At 33.5% G+C, this 24649-nt stretch overlaps 1 protein-coding gene across 8 annotated transcripts in view; it reads left to right on the top strand.

Annotated features, from left to right (window-relative positions):
- LOC129787249 (sex determination protein fruitless) overlaps nucleotides 1-24649 on the top strand; it is a 112043-nt gene that overhangs the window by 35934 nt on the left and 51460 nt on the right. The window contains exon 1 of one of the 8 annotated variants that reach the window (XM_055822686.1): nucleotides 22074-22392. The exons of 5 other annotated variants lie outside the window; for them this stretch is intronic. The gene's annotated coding sequence lies outside the window, so the exon portion shown is untranslated. Of the gene's footprint in view, nucleotides 1-22073; nucleotides 22432-24649 lie in introns of those variants that run through there. 2 more of the 8 variants (XM_055822687.1, XM_055822690.1) reach the window with 2 other exon arrangements.

The raw sequence follows: 24649 nt of genomic DNA, 5'->3' as shown, positions 1-24649 counted from the left end.
TTGGTAGCATTTACTGCAAAACTCCTAATTGGATTGAATATCTTCGAAGCATTTATCAAGATGTTAACTTGCCAGCCTCTAAAGGTTTCATCGGTTTCTTTACACATAAGGTGGTGTGCATTTACATACATCCACCGAGTCTATTGTGTGAAAAATTTCAAGTCAGGAGTGATGCATGTGCTTTTTGACTTGGAAAATGCACAAAAAGCAAAAGAAGGGAAATTACAGGAATCTCCGACGTGACCCGGACGTTTCAATTGAAAGTCTTTTTGTGGATACTGGCGGGAACATTTTAACGTTTTTGTTGAATTGTCTTGAATTGAAAATCAAACTGCCAAAAAGGGGAGAATTGCAATTTTTAAATTTATTTTTGAAAAGAACATGCAGAACATTGCAAATTTACAAATTTTGGGTTATTAGTTGTATAGGTTTATTTTACATTTATGCTAATAGTTTGCTGTAAAACGGCGCGTTTTCAATAGATGAAGTTGAGTTTAAGAACGATACTGGCGAGTTTCCTCAAACTCAACTTCATCCAACTAGGAATATTCGGCCAATCTAGCGAGAAAAACAAAAATCGTTTTTTTCTCATTTCAACTCTTAGCTTTAGGACCTTAACCCATATTTGCCTGGGATTTTCTTGAAATTTTTGCGAAATTTGATCTCAAAATTGTGTAGAAAAGTTAATTCTTAACCAAAATTCTTGAAATTTTCAATAAGAAGTTTTAATCTTTCTTCAACCAAATCCATTTAACTTTTATGAAACTTGAAACTTTAGTTTTTAAACGGTCAAAGTTATCAAAAAAAAAATTCTGAGGGCACTAAATATAGCAATAAGTAAAACTGGGTTGAAAAAAAAAAAGATTCGTACCTGAAAAGCAACAAGATTTTCCATTAATAATTTTCTAGAATTATCAGTTTTCTTTATCAATAATTTTGTAAATTGTTTTACCTAAATTATCAATTTAAAATATTAGACTGACTATTAGACAAATTAAATTTATAATATTGGATTCAAAACTTATGTATGTAGGTGTAGCTTTTAAACATTACCGTAAAACTTTATGGACAAAAATATCACCAAACAGAGTAATGTTGAAATAATTTACAAGTAAAACAAATCTGTCGAACCAGTAAAAATTGTCATATATGCGAAAATTTGCAGTACATACATGTGAAATTCCCTTGAACTATTAAAATTCTCACCTGTATAATTTTCCATGGGGATTGTTCATGTAATTCAATTGCCATCTCTCATATAGTGAAGATATAATTTCCATTCTCGGGACATTTCTACTTACATATTCTGTGTTTCACTTAAATATTCAGCCGCTACGGTATAAACGTGTGTTTTTGCTTTTTCCACGCTCAAGGGGACGTGGTAAAATACTTATTAAATATATAAATGAACACTATGGGGTGTTTAGATAGTGGGAAACTCTTTAAAACAGCAATGATGAATGTACTGCGAGACGGTACAGAAAAACAGACACGTTTCATTACAATTTCTCCACTAATGAATTCTTCTCAATTTGCCAGCTTTTTTCTTGTGTGTACAAAAAGTGATGGAGATTCCTCTGAGATTTATTAAGGGAACTTTGTATTTTTTTGCCAATAATTTCCTTGAATGTCTTTTTTGCAATTTTATGCTCACACAGATTGAAACAGAGGGATTTAAAATTCTCCTAATTAGGAGTTTTAAATGATTTTCTATCACCTTCTTCTATAATTTGCCCGTTTTTGCGTAATTAAATTAAGTTTCCGTTAAGAGAAAGAAAAATCAAGCCCTTTTGCTGAGTTGCATTGATTTGGAGCATATAACGCCTTTAGGGAAATTCCCTAAAAACATTGAAACATCAAACATAAAGACAAACAATAAAACGAATGATATTGTAACAATAATTTAAAGCCCAACTTTTTTGCCGCCTTATCGATCAAACGTGTCCCTCTAGCAGACAGAGTAAACGATTGCACATTACAGCGTCATCCTTTCAATTCACAACTCCTCAATTTATTCAATCACACAGAATTATATAGGTACATACATATGTATAAGGACTTGAGTCCTTTTGAAACCCTTATATTGTTATGTAAAAATGATTCATTTTTTCCGTCGTAGGTTGGGCCACAGACTCGATCTTGAATTTGAATGACATTTTTAACTTCTTTTATGTTAAGAGTTATAGGAATAAGGAAGGTTGCTTATATCGTAAAAATTCTAGAATTTCTTATTATTTATACAATTTATTCTTATCTCAATTGTTAATTCAATTTTGTAAAATTCGAGGGAACAATTTGTCAAATTTTCCGAAATTCAATTAAATATTTTTTTCTTAAATTGTTTTTTAAAAAGCTGAGAAAATTGACTAATAAAGTCTCGATATTTTTTTTTTAATTTATTAAATTATCCCATAATTTTGAACTTTAGGTCTAAAATTTCCAGAATACCGTGAAGAATTAAATTCTTGTATTTATTCCAAGACATACTTCTGTGCTTTATGGGCATTAGAATATATACCTTTACCTGTGTGAGGCATAGAAAATAAGTTTAGTGAAAATTCCTTCGGTAAGACACAAATGAGCCAGATGAATTTAAATGAGACCCCCAACAATGCATAAATCAGATTGAATTGTGGGTGCATTTCTTAAGGTGGTACTGGTTTAGCATAGAGATAGAATAAACATGGCATCAATTTGTTGTCCAATAGGTCTCGCAAATGTACTCAATTTCATCTATATCCTCTTGTATATGGCTCAATCGTAAAATGGAATTAATATACTTGCTGGTACACAGGTAAACAATAAACAACGTAGCATTACATTATAAACACCAATGGCTGAAGGTGTACGTGACAAATATTTTGATTGCAAATTTTCCAGCTTAACACTTTCAAGTGCATCAATTCCCAAGGATATGTAGGTAGATATGTTTACAAAAGGGCTTCAATTAGCAAACTCCCGTGCGATTATTGAAGCAATTTATGTATTGATTATGATAGTTATGATACCATTACTTTAGGAATTTTACATATTTGACCGTTTGTAGGGGAGATTGGATTCATTTCGATGATTTTGTGAAGACAAATTACAGCAATACTTAACAAAATATTTATCAAAGAGAAGCTTAAAAATATTTTCAAGGAACCCTTTTAGAAGTCTTTTAAGTAATGATTTTATTACTTTTATTTGAGAAAATTTTAAGGTGATTTTATCTTGTTTTAAAAATTATGGTTTTAAGCGTTTCTTGATTAAATCAGTTTTTTGAATAGAGAGAGAAATTCTGGTGTTTAAAGCTCTGTAAAAAATCAAACCAATTTACGTTTAAAGAATTATCCTTTTTTTTCATTGTTAAACTTTTTGTTTATTTTTCAATAAACATTTTTTCAAGATAATTTTTAAACAATTAAAAAATACACAAAGGTCCGAATACCTCATACTTTTTGCATCTCTTTTATTTGTTATTATATAACGCGGATATGTGTTATATGTTATTAGCCATATGGTTCAGAAAACTCATGTAATCCGGTAATTCACACAACATTAGCATTCAACGCTAACCGTCAGTGAAATTTTAATAAAACGCCATCTTGCTCACGTGCTTGGCCACAAACTAATGAAGGGGTTGAGTTTTTTTCACATCTTCATTTGTGGGAGTTAAAAATTGAATTTTCTCCCATAAAAGATACTTGGAAACTAATTCTGAAATTACACTTTAATGCGAAATCTCTATTTTGAGTCACTTTGAATTGGGAAAAATAATTTGGGATTGTTATGCGGAATTTTATGCTTGGGAAATTGAATTTTACGAAACACCTGCTGAAATTTTTATAGAAAATGAAGGTTTTTGCGTGGGTGTGTGATATAGATAGATTACTTTTTTTCGTATTTTCCAAAACAGGAAAAGACCCTTCCAAAACCAGACGGGTGTATCGTGTGACACGTGATGTTCTTCTGACGACTATTTTGTACAATTTTCCGATTTTTCCATACGTTATAAACGTCAAGATGTGGAGTAATTGTCGGAAAATTACCTGGCGACCACTATGACGGGGGAAAACAAGTGTAGGAAAGGTGCAAATGTGGGTGTCAGAATTGCAAGACATCAAACAACATAAATACACTTAAAACTCATCAAGTTGATTGCATTTTTCTTCGCTATAGATTTATTTTCATTTCCCTCTGAATAAACAAATGAAAAGACCATGCCCTTTGACCTATTCTAAAATTGTGTTCTTATCATCCCTTCACAAAAGCGATAAATTTTAAATGGCGCCATTTCTTGTTCAACTCTCACACATTCCCAAAAGGTTTCCCAACTTCATAGGAATATGCAATGACCAAAATGTAATCCAGTGAAGATTTAGAATGAAACATTGGGCTTAAGTAATATTTGCATTTAATGGTGTCTTGCAAGGGATCACACAGTGTTGCAATGGATTACAAATTCACGTTTCTTTTGTGCTTTTCCCACCCCCGAAGCGAGCTAAGGTTTACCTCATAAATAAACATTTTAAACGTTTTTTTCTCCTTTTGCGCAATTTAGTTTTAGTTTTTATTGTTTAGTTCTTAGTGCTATAAGTGCCATTATGCGGTGGAACACTTTTATTCTTTTTCACAACATCGAATTCAATGAAAACAAAGATTAGAAAATTACCAAGTAAATCGTTGAGAGGATTAAGATAAAATTTCTTGCCAAAATTAAACGACAAGGAATTATTTAAAGGAAAAAGTCTTAAATAAAACCTAATTATGTAGAAACATAGAGGTTATTACAAAAGGATGTTTATCTGCTGAATATTTTAATTTTTGTGGCGAATAATCCGAATACTTATATTCAGATGAACATTCCTTGATCCAATTCGACTTTTAGGCTTGAATATAGTATTTTTAGACTTCTGATTAGTATTTCTGAGGCTTTCTCAATTTGAGACTTTTTAGAAATAAAACTTAGGGGAACGTGGCCAATTCCGACCTCCTAAGGTCCGCGCAGAATGAGAAAAAATGCTATAAAACAAAAAGCAATATTCTTAAATTTTGTACCATGTTAAAGCCCTTTTAATGTTCTTTTAACTCCCATAACTTTCTACATTTAAAGTTTTGTCAGTTTTAAGTAATAGCGGATTGAAAAAGGCCTTAAGAGGTCCGAATTGAGCCACGTTCCCCTAAACATTTTTTAGACTTGAATTTAATGCTTTTTATATTCTTGCTCCTCAACATCAGCTTATTCTTATTACTAATAATATGAATATGCAATAAAATGTATGTATGTTTATCCCTTATCTGAGACTAGGTGCATATTTAAAAAAAAAAGTAGAATTCGTTTTGATAAGGTCTCAAAAAAATCAGCAACAGATTATTTTTTTGTTCTTACAAATCAATTTGATGGATTAATAAAAATAAATTCAATTCATAGTTTCATCAAAATATTCTAAATTGTTGTTAGTTATATGTTGGGTAGCACATAGCTGACTTTTTAAAAACATTCTATATATTAGTTTGGACTATTCAAAGTTATTTAGAACACCTCGTAAGTTAAGTTAGCTCACCTAACCCCCCTATATGGGAATTTTAACCGTTTAAACCCCCAACTTCCGCCTTACTCTATTGGCGGGGGTTGGTATTTTGTATATTTATATGTGTGAAATGTATTGTGAGGAATATAAGAGTGGATAATAAAATAGCTGCCCGTGGCTTTTAGTGATAACACACATGGATTTTCTGTTTGCATTTTCCATGTTGCATTTTTCAGCATTCATTATATGCGGTATATGTGTGTATGCCAAAAAAAGCAGTTGATTTCCTCTCGTATTGTTTGCTTTTTAACATATATGCGACAATTCAGAGTGTAAATGAAGAAATTCACACTTTATCCGCCATATTTATTTTCCACCTACCCACCCCCTACCCCCGCCAATTGAAGGCAGCATGTTTGCGGGGTAACTTTATCCCGATACTGCTTGAGTTGACTCGAGTAAATCTCACATAGGGATATTTATTGACATTAATGGTTTTTCGAATCTAGAGATCGTCACCGATTGCTGATTTTATGGACTTCACCATTGCACCACGTAGTGCTGCCAAGGGGAAAATCAATAAATGAATTTAGTGAGTTGGTGGTGATACATACAAGGGCCCCCCGGAAACAGTCACACTGCCAAGACGGAGGCATGTTGGCAAGCACGCTAGAGCATGCAATAAGTTTTCACACTGTTGATTGCATTACATGCGTCTTAAGTACGCAACTTTATTGCACTCGACGACTATATTTCGGAAGGAATTGGAAGTTACTGCAACATGAGATCCTCACTGGAGTATCCCATAAATCGAAATTCCACATTCACACCCTATGAAAATTTTCACAGAATTGTATATATTTGTAGAAGGGAAAAATATTTATTTTTCCAACACACAAACCTTCACAATGCTTTGCTACACAAAAGATGGAAATAATACCGTATGCTCTTTATTTTTATTTTCAATTTAAAAAATATTGAAAACTAAGGTTTAACATTTTAGTTTGATCTTTGAGTAAATTGAAATAAATGAGGAAAATATTTAGTACTGAAATGTAAGTTAGTGAATTGAATTTAATTGATATAGAATTAATTCATTCGCCTTCTTAAGGCAAAATTACCAAATATGAATCCAAATAAAAATGTAGGATGACGAAAAATCCTTTTAAGAAAATATACTCAATGGTTCATTTAAATTTCAGCACGTGCTGGAATTTTTTCAATTCAATTGAACACCATTAAAATAATTGGAAAATTTTATTTGCCTTTTACATGATCCAGATCTTTTTAATGAGTATATTAATTTACTGTTTCATTTACATTCGATTTTTTTTAAAGTAATTATTTAAGGGTCAAAAGAAGGAATTTAAGATAAAAGTAATAGGAAATCCTCGTCACATGCTTCATCGCTGGAAAATTTTAAGTTAGGCGTAAACTTACTATGCTGAGCATTTTTTTATAATACAGTAAACAAAATTTTCCATACTTTATTAATCATTGTGCTCAATACTGAGTCAATGTGGGTCCGAAAAGAGGGTCAATTATTGGTCAATCTGATGGATGGATAATTGTTGCTTAATTGTCACTTACTAAAAATCAGTACAGCGCATGGCAACATGGTCACTGTAATTGAGGAGTTATTGAGAAGATATTGAATAAAAATTGAGTGAAAATTGAACAATTATTGAGTGAGACAAAATTTTACTCAATATTGAGTCAATATTGAGTTCGCATGGAGGATTAAATATTGAGCAATGAGACTTTACTCGGGATGAATCTGACGGGAATTTTATGTTTTTGATGCTTTAGGATAAATCCTTCCGATTGCGTCAGCCTAGGGAGTAGTTCTGCCTTAGATAATTGCCAAAGAAAAGTCAGTTAAAGTACAGTGACAGAAAATCAAGAAAAAAGAGAATTCCCCTACATGAAAATCCGCATGATCAGAGAAAATTGGACGTTCGACGATTCCCAAACAAAGACAAAATTGACCACAAAAAGACGCACAGTAGCGTCGAAAGCTCTGGCCCCTAAAATTGAAAGGATGTGTTTGGGTTGACCTACCGTCCCTAGGCTGACGCAATCGGAAGGATTTATCCTAAAGCATCAAAAATGAGACTTTACCTTTGCTCGATCAATCCATTGAGTCATTTGATCTGACTCAATTGATTTCTCAATTATTGGGCAATCCTTAATCAAACTTATTGACTCAATCATGATTGAGCCTTTGTTGGGATAGATCTTTTTAAAGCATTTTAGATAATTTAAACTAGCAAGAGTTCTTTCGAGAATTCTGGTTATTCAACTCATGTCTTTAAATAGAGAAATGATCGTGACTCATTGAGAATTTTTTATGCGGAAAATTCTGAGAAAAGCCCCGATAAAAGAGAGAAAGAAAAGGAAGTCAACAACACGCATTTTGCCGACAATTGTGTCCCCTTCTAAAGACTAACCAACCATATTCTGTATTGCTTGACTTCTATAATCTCACGCAGAATTGGTGTACGTTGAACATTGGTAAGCAACTATGTATATATAGAAGACTTAAAAATTAATGAAAGAAAGTGAATTAGTGTTGAAAGAACGGGGTGAAAGGCAACAAGATGCTCACCATTGTGTGTCTTTCCATTTAGTGAAGATGCTGAGGAGCAAATGCAATATAATTTAAAACAATCTCCAATTGAGGGAATTTGTGGTTGAATTTGGGGCATGAAATCTTGTTAAAGTTTCCCATGGGAGAACCCTTAATTCAATTTCTATGTGGGGGAGGGAAGAGTGGGACATTTCGGGGGTGTGAAAGAGGGGAGGGTGGTATATGTAGTTGGGGGCTTCACAAAACAAGATTCCCATCTGTAAATGCAATGCCGCACTAATGCAAATGAAAATTTCGAATGGGACGTAATTTCATTTTGTGTGAGGGAGGCGGAAATCTTGGCGATGAAGCGGAAGGATGGATATGCAATAAAGCCACGTGTCACTTCCACCATCCCCATTGGGTATTTCTTATTGCACAACTATCACATTTGTCCTTGTTGGGCATTCTTCCTCATTGATCATGTTTATTGAGGATCCAAATGGTTAATGGGATAGAGGGTGGTATGGCAGGGAGTGTTGCTAGATGTGTGTGCCTATATGGAGTTTGAAAGATATCTAAATAGAAATACCTTCTTTCGGCATATGTCAACCACATAGTGTGTCTCTATCCTATCGTTTCTACTTCAATTCATTGTCGGGTGATTTCCAGAGGTGTTGGCTCTTCCTCACAGCAGTATGCGGTATGTTTTTTAGACATAATCAACTTTCTCCGATTCCCATGTACCTACATGTACGGGGGGACACCCGCAGGTAGTGGGAAATTGCAATGTTCATAAGTGTCCACTACTGGAACACCTAATGGACATCATGGTAAATTCTCATCATGGGGCAAACGAAACAAATAAACAACATATCCCCCTGTTGCACTATATGTACATTTACAACCCCATCAAGTAAGGTATGAGGGTAGTAGAGCTAAATTCCCCTTCCCCCAAGGTACTACATTTTGCCAAATTGTCTTTACACGTTAAGATGATTAATTAAATGTATATAACATCGATTTTACATGCTTAAATCGCTTGCAATTACCATTTCTAACATTACATTTGGATGTTGATTGCTCGAGGTATTACATATGTATGTTGTATGTCACATTGCACAATCAACAGTATACTGGAAAGAGAAAAGGGAAATATTTCAGAATTGTTAAAATGAACAACATTCATTAACTAACTCTTAGTCCAAGAATTTGGGGTCTCAAATGCTTGAAATCTTTGGAATCTCTTGTAATTTATAGTAACTAACATACCTAGAAGTACTATACATATTTTAGCATTACAATCAGACATGATAGGCTTGGAATTTCAGTTCAAATTCCAGCCAGATTGTAATTTTGGCCCAATAGTTTTTAGGAAATTATTATCAGGTTGCTAATTTTATTGAGAATTTTCTTCAAGAAATTTTCAAAGAATTTTTTCCTATTGACAATTTTCAAATAATCAGTGTTAAGTAGTTAGGTCGATTAACACAGAATGGATTCTTAGAAAAGGATAAAACGGTATTCTTGGAATTTTTTAAATGGTTAAATGGGAAGAGAATTTTTTTTTGAATTCTCGCACTTTTTCCTCTTTGCATTCCACATACAATTTTCACATCGTTCCATGGGCGACCAATTATGCTTCCTTCCACGATTTTCCTCCTAAAAATATATTTCCCTTGGTTGCTTGTGCGGCATTTGGGACTGCAAACCCCACTGGGACACAAAGTGGGGGCGGAAAGTTTTGTAAAATTTCGTGGGGGGTAAGTGTCTCCATAGATTTCACATCACAAATCGAAATTTAATCAAAACTTTCATGAAAATTATAATTCAGAGTGTCATTGCGCATTTAGATGAAAACCATCGATGCAAATGTACTCCTCTTCGTGCACATCGGGGGCGTACAAACTTTTTTATGCAATTACACGACTTGTCTCTGTCTAAACATCAAAATTGCTATACTGTATTTACTGCTGTGGTCAGTGATTTTCCCTGATAAAATTCATCCGCTCAAAAACGGCAGCTATTGTTGGATGGGGATAGTTTTTAAATAAAATGGACACTGATAGTTGGTAGATGGGATGGTATCAACCCACACCTTCATTTAATTATGATCTGATCTTGTTTTTTTTTTGTGCGAAGAAAATTGCATTACTTTCATTACCGCGGTCTTTTAGTTATTTCCAGGGTTATTTTTTACGCAATATTCATACCTATTTAACCCTGATTTTCCCAATCAAAATTTTTATGTTAAATAATGTCGAATGAATTCGGTAAAATTTAAAGTCTTACCAAATTCATAAGACCATTTCAAAGTCAGGGATGATAAAAAAATACAAAAAATTCCGGCGTAACCGGGTTAACTTTTTATTTGTGTAAAATATTATTATTGTTTAACTTTAGGAATATGGGGAATAAAATTGCGTTTTTTTAATAGCTAAAGACCAATTTTTAAATAGGTGACAATAAAGTTTTCCATTGACACAAGTTTATTATATTCAGATATTGCAATAATAAAATTTTATTCTTCACACATTAACAGAATTAAGTAATTAAATTGCTGTATCATGTATACCTCTACCTATAGCTTATATATTATATTGTCTTTTTTCATACCCGACAATTTTCCCAGGAATTCCCACTGGAAAGATAACCCGAAATAAAAAAAAATTGTATTTTGGGAAAAGAATTGGAAAATCTCATTGAAAACCTTTTTTTATTTTTATCAAACAAAAACATTTTTCGCCATTTATGTGGCAATGAGGAGTTAAATTTTAAAGCGTTCAATTGAGTTTCTGAATGATTATTTGATATTAAAATTGCCAAAATAATTTGGAAAAATTTTTATTGATAAACTGTTGGTGTATTCTATGAAAGAAAAATTTTATAATTGTTAGAAATAGGTTTGGATAATACTTTCCCGGTTTTTCTTTAAGCTTAGTTTAAGAAGAATAATTTATTTTTAATTTAAAACTTTTTCTAATTGATAAAACGTGAAGCATTGATCGAAAAGTATAAAAACATACGTTATGTATATTTGTATGTTAGAGAATGTTACGATTTTAGGCTACACACGTAGCTGCCTAATCTAATTTTGGATTTTAGAAGCATCTGAATAAAAATTTTGATCAATACCATCCACCTGGAGCCTTAGTACTATATAGTTTAAAAATGAGATCCATATGGATTACCCACATAAATTAAATCTGGTATACGTACTGCCTGTCGTGTCTCTGCCCATACTGGACATTGATGCATGTTACTCCCTTGCCGATGTCAATTCAAATAAATATTCAACAAGCCTTCCGACAATGCACTATCGATTCTATGTTTTCCTTGGGATACAATGCGATGACTGTTGGTTTTACTTTTGAATCCTATCGGAGAAAAATCAATGGTAATTTTAGGTTTGAGCTTAAAAAGCATAACAGTGTTATGGAATTGTAAATTACACTTTTATTAATATCTCAATGCTTGTTGAAATTTTACATAGAGCTATACATAGTACTAAATGTCATTGTATGTAATACACAACATGTTCGAATTAAAATTATACGTGCCAATATATTTTTATGTTATGAAATATAAATTGTTTTTGAATTTTGTATTTTCCTGAATTTACATATTTCAATGTTTTATATTACGATTGATTTAAAAATTAGTATATACATGCAAAACGCTTTAAACAATTACACACATGTTTAAAGGACGATTTAAGACACCTTTATGTGTTTAGAAAATTTAAAAATTCCCATAATTAAGGAGCTTTAAAATTTATCTAAGAATTTTTGCATATTTACTACGAAGCATCAATGTATTCTTCCCAAACTTTTGCCTTTGTTGCAATTTATAATGGCGTATGCTGTACAACGTTGTATGAAAGGTAGTACCGAAAAATTAATAAAATTAAATCACATGTTTCGGTTCACAGTGAAGGTTGTTGCGAAGAATGTTTTAAGCGCATTAATGATAAGTTTTTGGAAAATTAGAACGTCTAATCAGTTCATGTGAGTGCTTAAAATTCTTCCACGACGGGGTGGTAATGGAAGAAAGCTCTCACTACACCACAGATTGAACTATATACCTTCCAGATGGGAGTAAAAGACGCATGTAAATCACCTGCTAATGGGGGAATGTTATTATTGAGCAAAAGGAGTCTTTTCCCAGGAGGATTTCCATCTTTTAACAATACTTAATTTGACAGTGGAGGTACAGCAAGTGCATTGAGTTGTACATAAATTAAAATTATAATTAATTGCACATTGAGTTGGTGCGCACCGGGAACAGATGACGACACTCATGCATCTTTCACGTGAAATTTGTAAAAGTTTTACAATAGTGCATCGTCCCCCCTCATCCTCCCCCTCAATTCATCGCATCGCCTTGTTATCATCGATTTTGTGCGTTGCTGTTGGTGTGGAAATTCCCAGAATTCCATCCGCGCGAAAGTGGGTATGAAAAGCACCCCAACGAACTTTGCTTATTGCAGCAATACTTCTGAGACGATTCAGATGGGTCTGTCTTTTCCAACAATCGCACCCGATTCTTCTTCCTTTGCGCATCGAGTAAATAAAATGTGGTAAAGTGGCTCCACTTTGACTGGACGAGGAAAAGCTTTTGCTTTTCTCAACTTAAAGGTTCACGAAATTCCACACACAATGCAGCTTTTAAGTTTGCCATCTCTCTTTCTCCTCCCTTACATGGGGGAATTTTTCTTCACAGATTTAGGTATAAAAACATCCTTGAAGTTTTTGGTGATGTTACTTTGTATTCTAAAATGCACACAAACTTTATTGTTATGTACAAATTCTATGTATTTCCTGCTTATGAAGAAAGGGCGAAAAAAAATGAGAGACATTTAATTGAAAAATCTGAGGATATCGTATAAAATTGAGCAACGATTGTAAGCAAGATTGTAAAAATGATTTTATTTTTGCTTCTTTGGAGTCATTGTGATGTTCGCGTTTATCTCGTGAAATTTAGAAGCAAATGTTAAGTAAATAGATGCTGCTTGCAACACATGTTATATTCTCAGGAAGAATATAGCTATGAAATTTAGAGAGATCTAAGAGATGCTTGTAAAATAGTCTGTCTTTGCAACAAACCCAAAATTTAACTTGCAGAATTTCCCAGTTTAGTAATCTTGCTTGTTGTAAATGGATGATTGATGTGGGTGGTATAAATATGTATTTATTGATTAATGTAGATTTGGGAATTAATATGAAAACCTTGATACCTACATATGTATACGTCCAAGATTTGAAAGAGGACATTTAGTTTAATTTTATAAAGATTTAAATAAAAACTGAGATTGAAGGTCCCAAAATTATTAATTCATACAGCAGTATCTTATAATTTTTTTTACGAGTCAAAATATATTTTTACTTCTCAACAGAATCCTACGAGCTTTCCAAATACATGTAAACGTAGGACACGTAGGTATCAAATGGGCATAAAAAAGTACAAACAAATGGGTGAAATATGGTGTTCAAAAATCCATTCTCATGAAAGGATTGAAGATAGCTGGGAATGTTTATGCAGCGCGCCAGCATAAAAAAGTGTTTTATTCATGAACAATTCCCATTGGATTATTACACTCCTGAGAATATAATGCTACATATGATGGTTGAATTTACTATAAAATGATAATGGGAAATGCACACAATTTTACAAATTGCTCACAATATTAACGAAAGGGCAGGAAAATTGTGGTTCTGTTTGGATTAATGTTACTCCGGAAGTGTGGTATATTTTCTGTTTGTTTCTCTAAATTATGCACGAGGATTCATTTTCAAATTACATATACAAACCCCGCGTGTACCCCCTAAAAATATTTCACTACAGCACACCCCCAATCTATAAAAAGAAAATTATCCAATTTTGCAAATCCCGTAAAGTTTTCCCAAAAAAAAAGTGGAGAAAAGCTCATTTTTTCGCAAATTTTTGGAATGTTATTTTTGGAGGGAAACTTTAATTTAAATAATAAATTGATAAGTTTTGCAAGTTCCGTTCTAAAAAATAGCAAATTTCGGATCAATACTTATGATCTACCTACTTTTGTATGGAATTGAAATTTTAATATTCATGTTGGTTTTACATGCGACTTATAGACATTTCCGGATGGATGGTTGCTGTAAGTCATTAGTTATTCAATCAGTACCAGAGTTGATCCGGATACTGAATAAATAATTCTTCCCATTATGTTTCCAAAGTTCATGTGGAAATTATGTTATTATATTGTTGTCTGTGTAAACAGGGTAAATATTATTTTTCAATTATTTTAGGTAGTATCCAAAAGGACATACAATACACCCACATACGTATGCACGAATAAATAAAAGAGTTTGATTGATTTTTTTGTAAACATTCTCGGAAAAATTACACTGGAAATCCTGAGAAAAGTCAGACTTTATGTCAGAGAATGTTTAATATAGAAAGGCTTATGGCTTTCAAATTTTCCGCATAGTTGAGAAAATTTACAGCTTTAAAATGAGAATAGTTCCAAATTAATTCACCAGAAACTTGGCCCTGATAATAAAGGCACATGGCATTTATTGCCTCTTAAATTTGTCATATATAGAGTTCTAAGTTCATTGCATCCTTTCAGAAATTGTGGCAAAAAATTAACCAATAGTCTTATATATTTTAACAAAACAAGATGCCCCAAATATGTTTTCTAGCATAATGTAAAATTTGGCGGTATTCTAAGATAAATATAAAGATCAAAATAAAGAAAAAAACCAAGATTTGGTATTCTACTTTAAAATTCCAAGAAATTTTCAGGATAATCTTGGAAATTCAAAATATTTCAAGATTTGGTATTCTAAGATAGAGATTTACGGTCGAACCATAACCTAAAAATCTTGTTTCTTCATACAACTTCCAAGACTTTTAGTATTCTGAGATACGAATCAAAATCAAAATAAAGATTTACAAAATGAGTTGTCAAAAGAGACTTGGATAAAAATATTCCAAGATTCTGTATTCTACGATAGAGATTTACGGTCTTATTATAACGTAAAATGTCTTGGATTTATGTGAAATTCCAAGACGGTTTTGGGGTCCTTTGAAAAATTGGTTTTTAAATGAGGTAAAGGCAATGTAAATTCAGTATGGGAGATATGAAAACTCTTGTACAAATTTTTTTGTTTTTCACTGGAATTGTGGTCACTTCTCCTTTGTAATGGTGGAGTGACCTCCGGATTGGGGATCTCATCCCCGGATTGTCACATCCTGGACAATCCTGGGATGCTGGTGCAAAAATGTTTGTTTCTGCTGGAATTATGGTCACTTCTCCTTTGTAATGATAAAGTGACCTCCAGATTGGGGATCTCATCCCAGGATTGTCACATCCTGGACAATCCTGGGATGCTGGTGCAAAATTCTGGGTTTTTCGACGGAATTGTGGTCACTCCTGATTGGTAATGATGGAGTGACCTTCAGATTGAGGCTCTCATCCCAGGATTATCAAGTCCTGGACAATTAGGGGATGCTGGTGCAAAATTGTGGGTTTTTCGACGGATTTATGGTCACTTCCTATTAGTAATGTTGGAGTGACCACTACTCTGGCGAAAAACCCACAATTTTGCACCAGCATTCCCTAATTGTCCAGGGCTTGATAGTTCTGGGATGAAATCCCTAGTCCGAAGGTCACTTTATCATTACCAATGAGAAGTGACCACAATTCCGGCGAAAAACAAACATTTTTGCACCAGCATCCCAGGATTGTCCAGGATGTGACAATCCGGGGATGAGATGCCCAATCCGGAGATCACTTTATCATTACCAATGAGAAGTGACCACTAATCCTGGAAAAAAATTAAAAAATTGCCCCAGAATCCCAGGATTGTCCAGGATATGACAATCCTGGGATGAGATCCTTAATCCGGAGGTCACTCCATCAATAGCAAGAAGAAGTGACCACGATTCCTAAGAAAAATTCAAAATTTTGCAGTAGCATACCCCCCCCCCCCAGTTACCGCCAAATTATCATAATCTGGAGGCAGAAAGCACCTCTCCGACAATATTCATTCCATTCCCGGAGCAATAATGCCTGGGAATAATAGCCGAGATTATACAATCAGGGCTCCTGGATGTAATGGCAATAGGGAAGAAATTCCCATGAAGTGTTTAAATTTCGTTCAATTGTCATCCGAGAGCGAACGAGAAAGCGCAATAGAAAAAATTAATGCGTTAGAAAGAGATATCGGTAAAGTTTTCTTGGCGCGAAGCTGAAACCAAGAAACTGACAAGTAGGATAACGCAAATTTTGATTTTACTTTCCTGGATAATTCGTCGGAAAGTAGAATACCGACAGTCTTGGTCTTTATTTTGTTTTTATCTTGATCTTGAAAGGTGTCTCTATCCTAGAATACCACCCATTATTTAAATTAATATTTATCTTTAATTTTTTTCATTTGTTTAATAAATTAATATTTTACATTATTTTTAAAGATCTCTTTGAAATAAAAAAAATATATTTAAAAAAATAATTTAAAATTAAAATTTATTGTGAAAGTTTTAATATATAATGATTTTTAGGTTGTTTAAAAGTTGGAGTTAAAAATTTCCTATTTCTTTATTAAATAAAAATTTGATGTTTGAAAATTTTGATTTTGAAAATGAGAAATTTTGTGCTAAAAGTTAATCATTTCTAATGTTATAATTTTTATTGCTAACTTTGAACAAAAAATGCAAGTTTTTTTTAGTTCTAGGCTTTCTAGGAACTTAGAACCTTCTGACTGATTTCATCAAAATCAGTCATGACGATTAGATTCTACTAAACCTTTAATTACACCTTATCCTTAATAATAAAATTTAATAAATTTAATAATTTAGTAGAAATTCTTTCAACAATATTTATCATGAAATAATTTAGAAGGTATTTTTGTGTGAAAATTCTATTATGTCTATGTAAACTCGTACGTGTCTGAGGCACCTTGACAGTAGACAAGGGGTGAGTCGTGGGTGGGTGGTGTTCGTGTTGGGCCAGAAGCAGTGAAGACGAGAGTGTACACAACAATAATCGAGGTGGGTGGGAAAAGTTCTCCATAGTGCACATACGGGCAGTGGGATGTATTCCATCGCTGTCTAGTGTCGCGTTGAGAATGTTAATGAAACGCGAAGGGGTGGAAGATTCCCGATGTGGGTGGTGAAGATGCTGGGGTTGTGAATTTGAGAAAGATGGACTCTCAGTTTGTTTGCCGGAGTGCCTCGGAGTCACAATGCAAACACAATCGTAATTGCAAGGATCAAGTGGACTCATTTGAGTTTAGAGCTTGCTTCCTCCACCATGGCGTGTATCGTTCCACTATCTTCTTGCCGTCCCACCATGAACACTTTCGTTTAAGTGATGACAAATCCAATTAACGTACACTTCCGCCATACGGAAAAATTTTCCACAAATTTTTTGGCTGTTTGAGTAATGCAATATCAATGAAAATCGTGGGTTTCTATCATTTTCGCACGTCAGTTCTTGCTCTTGTTACATTTTTTTTGCCCAGAAATAACTAATTTTATGAAAGAAAAATCATTTTCATCTCCATACATTGAAAACTCATTTCACAGTTTTTTTTTTGAATAATTTATTAAAAATTCAAAATTTTTCCTAATCATTTGGGTTTGTCTTTGGATCTTTTAAAAAGAAATTGATGAAATTTTAATTTCTCCCTCCTTATAGATGAAGATCTATAGATTCATAAAAAGTTATGTTCTGAATATAATTACAAGGCTGTACTACAGGAGAAAATTCCGCGAGTGTAAAACCCATAAAAGATAAGTTTGAGAAAACAAGTAAATAGCTTTTCAAGAAGAATATATAAAGTCTTGAAGATTGTAAAAAATCTGCAATTCATTCTAAGAGAGATGCTTTTTATCTGTTTATTTTCATATAGGTAGGTAGGTACATATAATACTTTTGTACATAAATCTACAGAGTTCCTTTACAAATTCCGCAACTTTGACAAAAGTATCTTGTGTAGTATTGCTGTTGCTGGCTCTTTTGAGGAAGTTTAAAATGCTCTTGTCATTGTCTCCACTATTCCGCAGGTTTTTTGTAAACAACTTTGAGATGTAAATAGTTTTTTTTTTAATATAATATACTTATTTTTAAAGAAAAAAATTATAAAGTTAAAAAAATTCTTTTCATAAAAATATTTTTAAAAAGTACATTAAATTCATTAAATTCTTTATCGAAACAACAAAAAGTTTGCCTATTCCACCCTCCGGGGAACCCTTTAAAAACCCCAATGACGGGTATCGATTTTGTAGTCATTCATAATGATTGATGCACTTTACTTAAGGACACACCATACAAAATGTTAACAGCTGATGGAAAAACACGTCATCCTTCTCTCCATATTCATTTAAAAAATTTGTACTGTTGAATTTTCCCTTCGATCCATGAAATATTAGTATATGGGAGAAAGTGCAATAAAAAATAATTGCCCTCAGTAAATCATCGCAACTTACCAAACGTAAATTTGTAATAAAATTGTGTTAAACTTTGTTCATGGTGAATGAGATTATAAAATGAAATTTGAAAATGCTTTCAATAAAACGTCTCAATTGGTTTATGCTGCATAAATATTACATAAAGTATCTAAATGAATAAAGCTCATTTTTCCGAATAAAGAAACCAAACCACATAGCGTGTTCAAAGGAAATTCTTTCGCTTTGTAACTTAATCATACTTTTATTGAAGAACTATAGATACTTATGTGATAAATTTATCTGCATTTACTGTCAATTTCGGGTATTTATATTGATATTTATTACCATATAAAGCCCTATATGTTGTTTTTGAAGTTCCCCCACTAACCGTAAACAAGAAAAGTTTTTTAATACTTTTTTTTCACAAGAACTTTAAAATATCTTTATGTATTGATTTATCTTCATTATTGTGAATTTCGCGAAAATGGAATGCAAAGTTATTTCAATGGAGGAATTAAATTCACATCAATGAAGCTATTTAGTTCCATAGGATTTTAATTTAAATTAAATTCCCTTTTATATGCAATTTAAAATCGAAAATTACACCAATAATTTTTTACAGTGTTAACTCGCAGTATGGCCTCACTCTACAAAAGAGCTAAAATTGGGCAATTGCGAAATAATGAGAATGGTTCTTTTTTAGGAGTTGGGAGCGACTTATTGATTGGCGTAGGTCCACTGGAATTTATATTCAATGAACTTTAAAGAAAGCAAAACTAAGTTTTATGTTTCACAGAAGAAAATATTCATTTTTTGAGGTGATTTATAGGCAGAACCCTAAAGAAGTATAAATCCGGTTGTCTTAACATGCATTTTCATACCAAACTACGTTACTAATTTATGAGTTTTTGATGGAATCTATCAACATCTCCAACGTGCAGCACGCAAATACGTTCAAATTAAATTTTAATCCCATCGGCATCACCATAATCATTATTTAAGCCCTTTGTTTTGTTCACCACTGCATGATATGGGCCTCTGTTGTCATATCCCTCCGATCGATTCGTTGTAATCAGTCCTAATTATTTTTAAAAGGCATAAAATTTTTAATTATTGAATGTTTTTTTTTATATTTATTTTAATTTTCAATTTTTTGAGGGATACAGGCACGTTGAATAGTTTAATTTAGTTATTTTTTCATGTTTTAATACCTTTGACTTACATTAATTGTATTATTATTGTATTGTATTTATTTATTATTAGTTAAAGTTTCAGAGTAAACCTCAAGATTTAAGAAGCTAAAATTTAAATTTAAATTTAATTTGTTTTTTGGTATCTAAGAATTTTTATTGTTCTGAAATTTTAAATCCAAAGAACGTTAAAAATCTCAAACTACGTGAATGATTCTTGAATAAATACCATCCCTGTTTCCTGAATATATTAGCCACTTCTTTCGTTCTAAAGGATCCTTTACACGTGTATCCACCTCCGTTACAAGTAGATACTCAGAATCAAAAATTTTCCGATTGCTTGTTCAATACATTCAATATACATATAAATATCCAACACTCTGGGAGAGTTTTTCATTAACTTTAAAATTTACTCCAAAAAATCCCGTCTATTTTTCAACACCGTGGATTTCGCGATAAATATACGAACCGGAAGTGCTGGAAAATAAACTTTTCAGCCAAAAGTGCTGTGAAAAAAGTGAAATGTACTGGTAAGCTGACCAAGCTTACGGGAGCTGTGTTTCTTTCAGTGTACCAATTTTGTGAGAGCAAACTAGAACGCAAATTAATTTAAATACGCGCAAAGTCGGGAAAAGTTGAAAAGTCATACCCTAAGAAATCTTTAGAAGGCTATATCTCGAGAACGGATCCATAGATTTTCATAAATTTTTTTTTGTTTTAAAGGTCTCGAAGTCAGCTATAACATATCGAAAATTGAAAAAAATTTATGTCGCCATTTTCGAAAAATTCGAGTTCGAAATTTTCGAAAACTTTGTTTTCGATTTTAGCGCCTCTTGCGGTCATTTTTCGAAGTTGCAATGTTCTAGACATTTGTAGGGTTTCTCGAAACCTTTCATTTGCGCTTGAGTTGATCAAGATCGGACTTGTAGAACCCGAGATATGACATGCCAACTTTGGAAGGCTATATCTCGAGAACGGATCCATAGATTTTCTTCATTTTTGGCATGAAGCTAGATAATATGGTCAGCTACAACATATGAAAAAATGAAAAAAATTTATGTCGTCGTTTTCGAGATATTCATCGAAAACTAATCGAAAATTTTGTTTTTGATTTTTGGCCCCCTAGCGGTCACTTTTGAAACTTTGGATGTTCTAGAGAGTTGTAGGGTTTGTTGAGATCTTTCATTTGAACCCGGGTTGATCAAAATCGGTCAAGCCGTTTTCGAGTTATGGTCGATTTTCGATGAAAAATAGTGGCGGCCATATTGACTAAACGGCTTGACCGATTTTCGAAAATGAGGTATCGTTGGAAAGCTCTTGATGACCCCTACAACATATCAAAATTTCAGACCTCTAGCTATAATAGGGGCTGAGATATAGCGAAAACAAAATTTTGAGGTTATCCAAAATGGCGGACGGAGGGGTGGGGGGGTGGATTTGACTTCATAATCGGATTTCTTCAGGTCGATATTTAAACTTTGCCGTTTACCGCAAGTCTCTATCTATCACCGTTCTCTCGCAATTTAGCGTTGTACTACGGCCGGACGGACGGACGGACGGACGGACGGCCGGAAAAAAAATTTTTTTGGCGCATACGTTTTTTGGAATGTGGGGACCCTAATTCGTGCTCATCCCAAGTTTGAGCCCGATCTGACGACTTTCGATTTTGCTCGGTACACAAAAGCTGTGTCTGAAAGAAACACAGCTAAAATTGCCATTTGGCTTGGAGATGGGGTTTTATGTGGTGGGTAAAAAACCGTTTAAAAGTGTATTTTGTGGGAATTTGGGGATAGATGGTACAGGGATCCAGGTGAAAATGAATAAAAATAGCAAATACGAGATAACACATCAAACACCATGAAAATATATCGTGTGATGTGGAGTGGATGGAAAATTTATGCTACTTTGCATGTAATAGGGATGTGGGAAAGGGATAGTCATATATGTAATGTCTGTGGGTGCTATGCATTATGTTGGGAGGGAAAACATACTGTGGGATAAATTGAAAAGAAAAGGAGTAAAAGGTGGTATGGAGTGAAAATGAGATTGCTTTGCAGTTGAGGTCTTATGGGCCAATTTTGGAGATTGAAATATATGTATGTACTACATGCTGCATATGTTTGCGTGCGATGTAGTGGAGAAAATTTGTGCCGGGTGTTTTTCCGGAAGTTAAAACACGCGGTGAGCATTTTGCGCGCGCTTTTTTGTCGTGCTCTTTAATGCCTACACGTGTGTTGGAGCTGTTGGAGCTTTGGGTGAATGCGGGGGACCACGATGTGGAAATGCTGTGGGCACGAGTTGTTGTCAAATGTGGCGATAAGTCGCCACGAAGGCACCATCGGCGTGGCACGATTATGGAAACTAATCACATTTCGCACAAGAGAACGCAAATAGTGTACACAAGTGGGGGGATTGTGCAGAAATTTTTCGCAAAAGAAAAAATATACCATTTATATATATTTTTCCACCACACAATCACCAATCTGTTGTGGGGCAAAATTCGGGTTTTACTTGAGAATTTCCCAAGTGGCGCATCTTTTAGTGGGTAAAAGTGAAATTGCCTGATAAAAAGTGATTAGGAGCGAGTAAATGTGCCAAAATACCAACATTCAATTGAGGGAGATTTGACCACATCCGTACATGCATGCCATTCGCCTAGTAGACACACACATGCGAAAGCTTCCCAAAAGTAAGTTTCTTAGTGATGGCAAATTTATTTTCGCAAGAGGTGAGTTTTTGACGCCGTTTTCGTGACTTTTCCACCCAAATTCACCCAGAGCCCATACAGTGTGGGTGGTTTGTGTGAATGACCGGTGATTAGTGTAGAGAGCGACCTTGTAAATATGCCAAGAAACACCCAGAGAGATTCTACTTATTAGTCGCCAAGTGGTCTCTCCCCCCTTCTTGCCCCGCTCTCCCGATTCCCCACTCTCTGGGTAATTCAGAGTCACCCTGTAAGCGGCATACTGATAGGGCATTAGAATTAAATTGTTTGATCCATAAGGCCCTTTTAAATATTTAAATAGTCTATTTGAAAGCTCTCCCTAAAAGCTCTTCCCTTTTATGTACAAAAGTACCTTAAAATCCTTCCCCCCAAATAGACCCCACAAGGCCCACAACTTATGTACACACAAACACACCATATATAGCTCTTAATGATATACATATATAGTTGCCCGCATATGTGTGAGAAAATTCCAATGTGGCACAAATTTGCGATAGCAGGTAAAATGACGTTATTTGCCCAGAAGTGCTCACCCATTTGGGCCCTTGTGTGACCTCAGTTTGACTACACGTGATGCAATTTGGTGGGAAGGGAACTTCCGCCCATCCCTTGCAACATCCCAAATGGCGCGAATTTTCCTATATGCGCCGAGAAAAGCCGGGTCAAAGATATGGAGGAAGGAGTAATTGAAATTCAGCTATTCAGCAAACATGTAAAGATTTTCACACTGCTAAAGTGTCAGATTTCATTTCAAGTGTACAGAAATTTCACAACTGAAAAAAAAATGCTGAAATTTTATCAAGAATCTCGTTTTTCACTTGGATGCCTTCTGGTTCTCTTCACTTTACCCACAGTGACAGTCAACACAGAAGAAGAATTTCTTTTTTTATTTCCGTAGCGAAGAACCAAATATTTTGGCAAATGGAATTTTTTTGTGGTTTATTTATTAGGGGTCTTCATTGGAAAATAATTTAAATTAATTAAAATTAAATTTTCTTTTCCACCAAGTCCGTTAGAATTTTTTTCTGGTGTGGCTTGTAAGGAATATATAAATAGAATGATGGGGTCTTTAAACTTCCAGATTGCTCTCTTCGATGCAATTTAGGATCTTCGAAGATCTTAAGAAAATATTGTGGGAAATTTTTTATTATTTATTTTACAGTGGCATATCGAAGAGCAGCCTTTGGTAGATTTTAGAGCCAAAGGACATTATTCACAACATATGGAAAAAGTCTATAAAGCTTAGAACCTTTTAGAATACTTCTTAATATGAAAATCTATTTTGGTCGAAACCTGAAATAAATTTCTTGACTTAAAGAAAAAAATTATTTGATGATTATTTGTTTTTTTTTTATGTATAATATCCCCGGAATTTCCTAGGTAAATCATTCTACATTTAATTCAAAGATTATCAAAAATTGATTAACTTTATATGACTCCAATTATTTGAACTTTTCCCATATATCGTGGATAATGTCCTTTTATATTTTTATAAGCTATAAAACTTTTTCCTCGTCTTACTATCTAGGGTATGCTAAGCTTTTTTATTTAATTTCATGTACTTACTTACATGTACTTATTTTACAAGATCTTCATGTATAAAGATAAAAAAGAACAAGAGTAACGTCATTTTTTAGATTTTTGGGCAAATATTTCCTGACTTTTCTTAAAGATCTGAGAGAAAATAGAAAGTCTTTTCAGTGATTTCTTAAGCTTTTTTTCTTAAAAGATTTTGCGTTTTCTCTAGCTCTAAAATTGTAACAAATAATCCCGAATTTCTGCATATAAAACTTCTCGAGAATTTTATAAAGAACATGCTCAGAAGTATACGAAAGAATTAACAAATTAATATCATGCTTTATCCTTTGCATTTAAAAGTTCATTGCAAAATTGTGAGTCATTGAGAAAATGTGGGTTCGATAGGGTTAATAAATTGGCAAAAAGCACCAATAAAAGTTAGCAACAGCAGAAAACGACGTTTTCAAGGGCAATCCAATATGACTAATGCAAAATCCTCTGTATTGGTTCATTTTATATTGACTTCCAAATGAGGCCCAACAACATTCCCAAACTTTCCTAAAACGCTCTATTCTTCGTCCAAGATTTTTTCCCTTGAGTAAGAGGTTATTTTTTTCTTGGTATTTAAGATGATGCATATTTTTTTCTTTAGGGCAAACATATCACCTCCATCTCAAGATAGATATCTTTCTTTGCGAAATGA

Source organism: Lutzomyia longipalpis, chromosome 1, assembly GCF_024334085.1.
Source record: "Lutzomyia longipalpis isolate SR_M1_2022 chromosome 1, ASM2433408v1".
NCBI lineage: Eukaryota > Metazoa > Arthropoda > Insecta > Diptera > Psychodidae > Lutzomyia > Lutzomyia longipalpis.
This window is presented reverse-complemented; position numbering and strand designations above follow the sequence as displayed.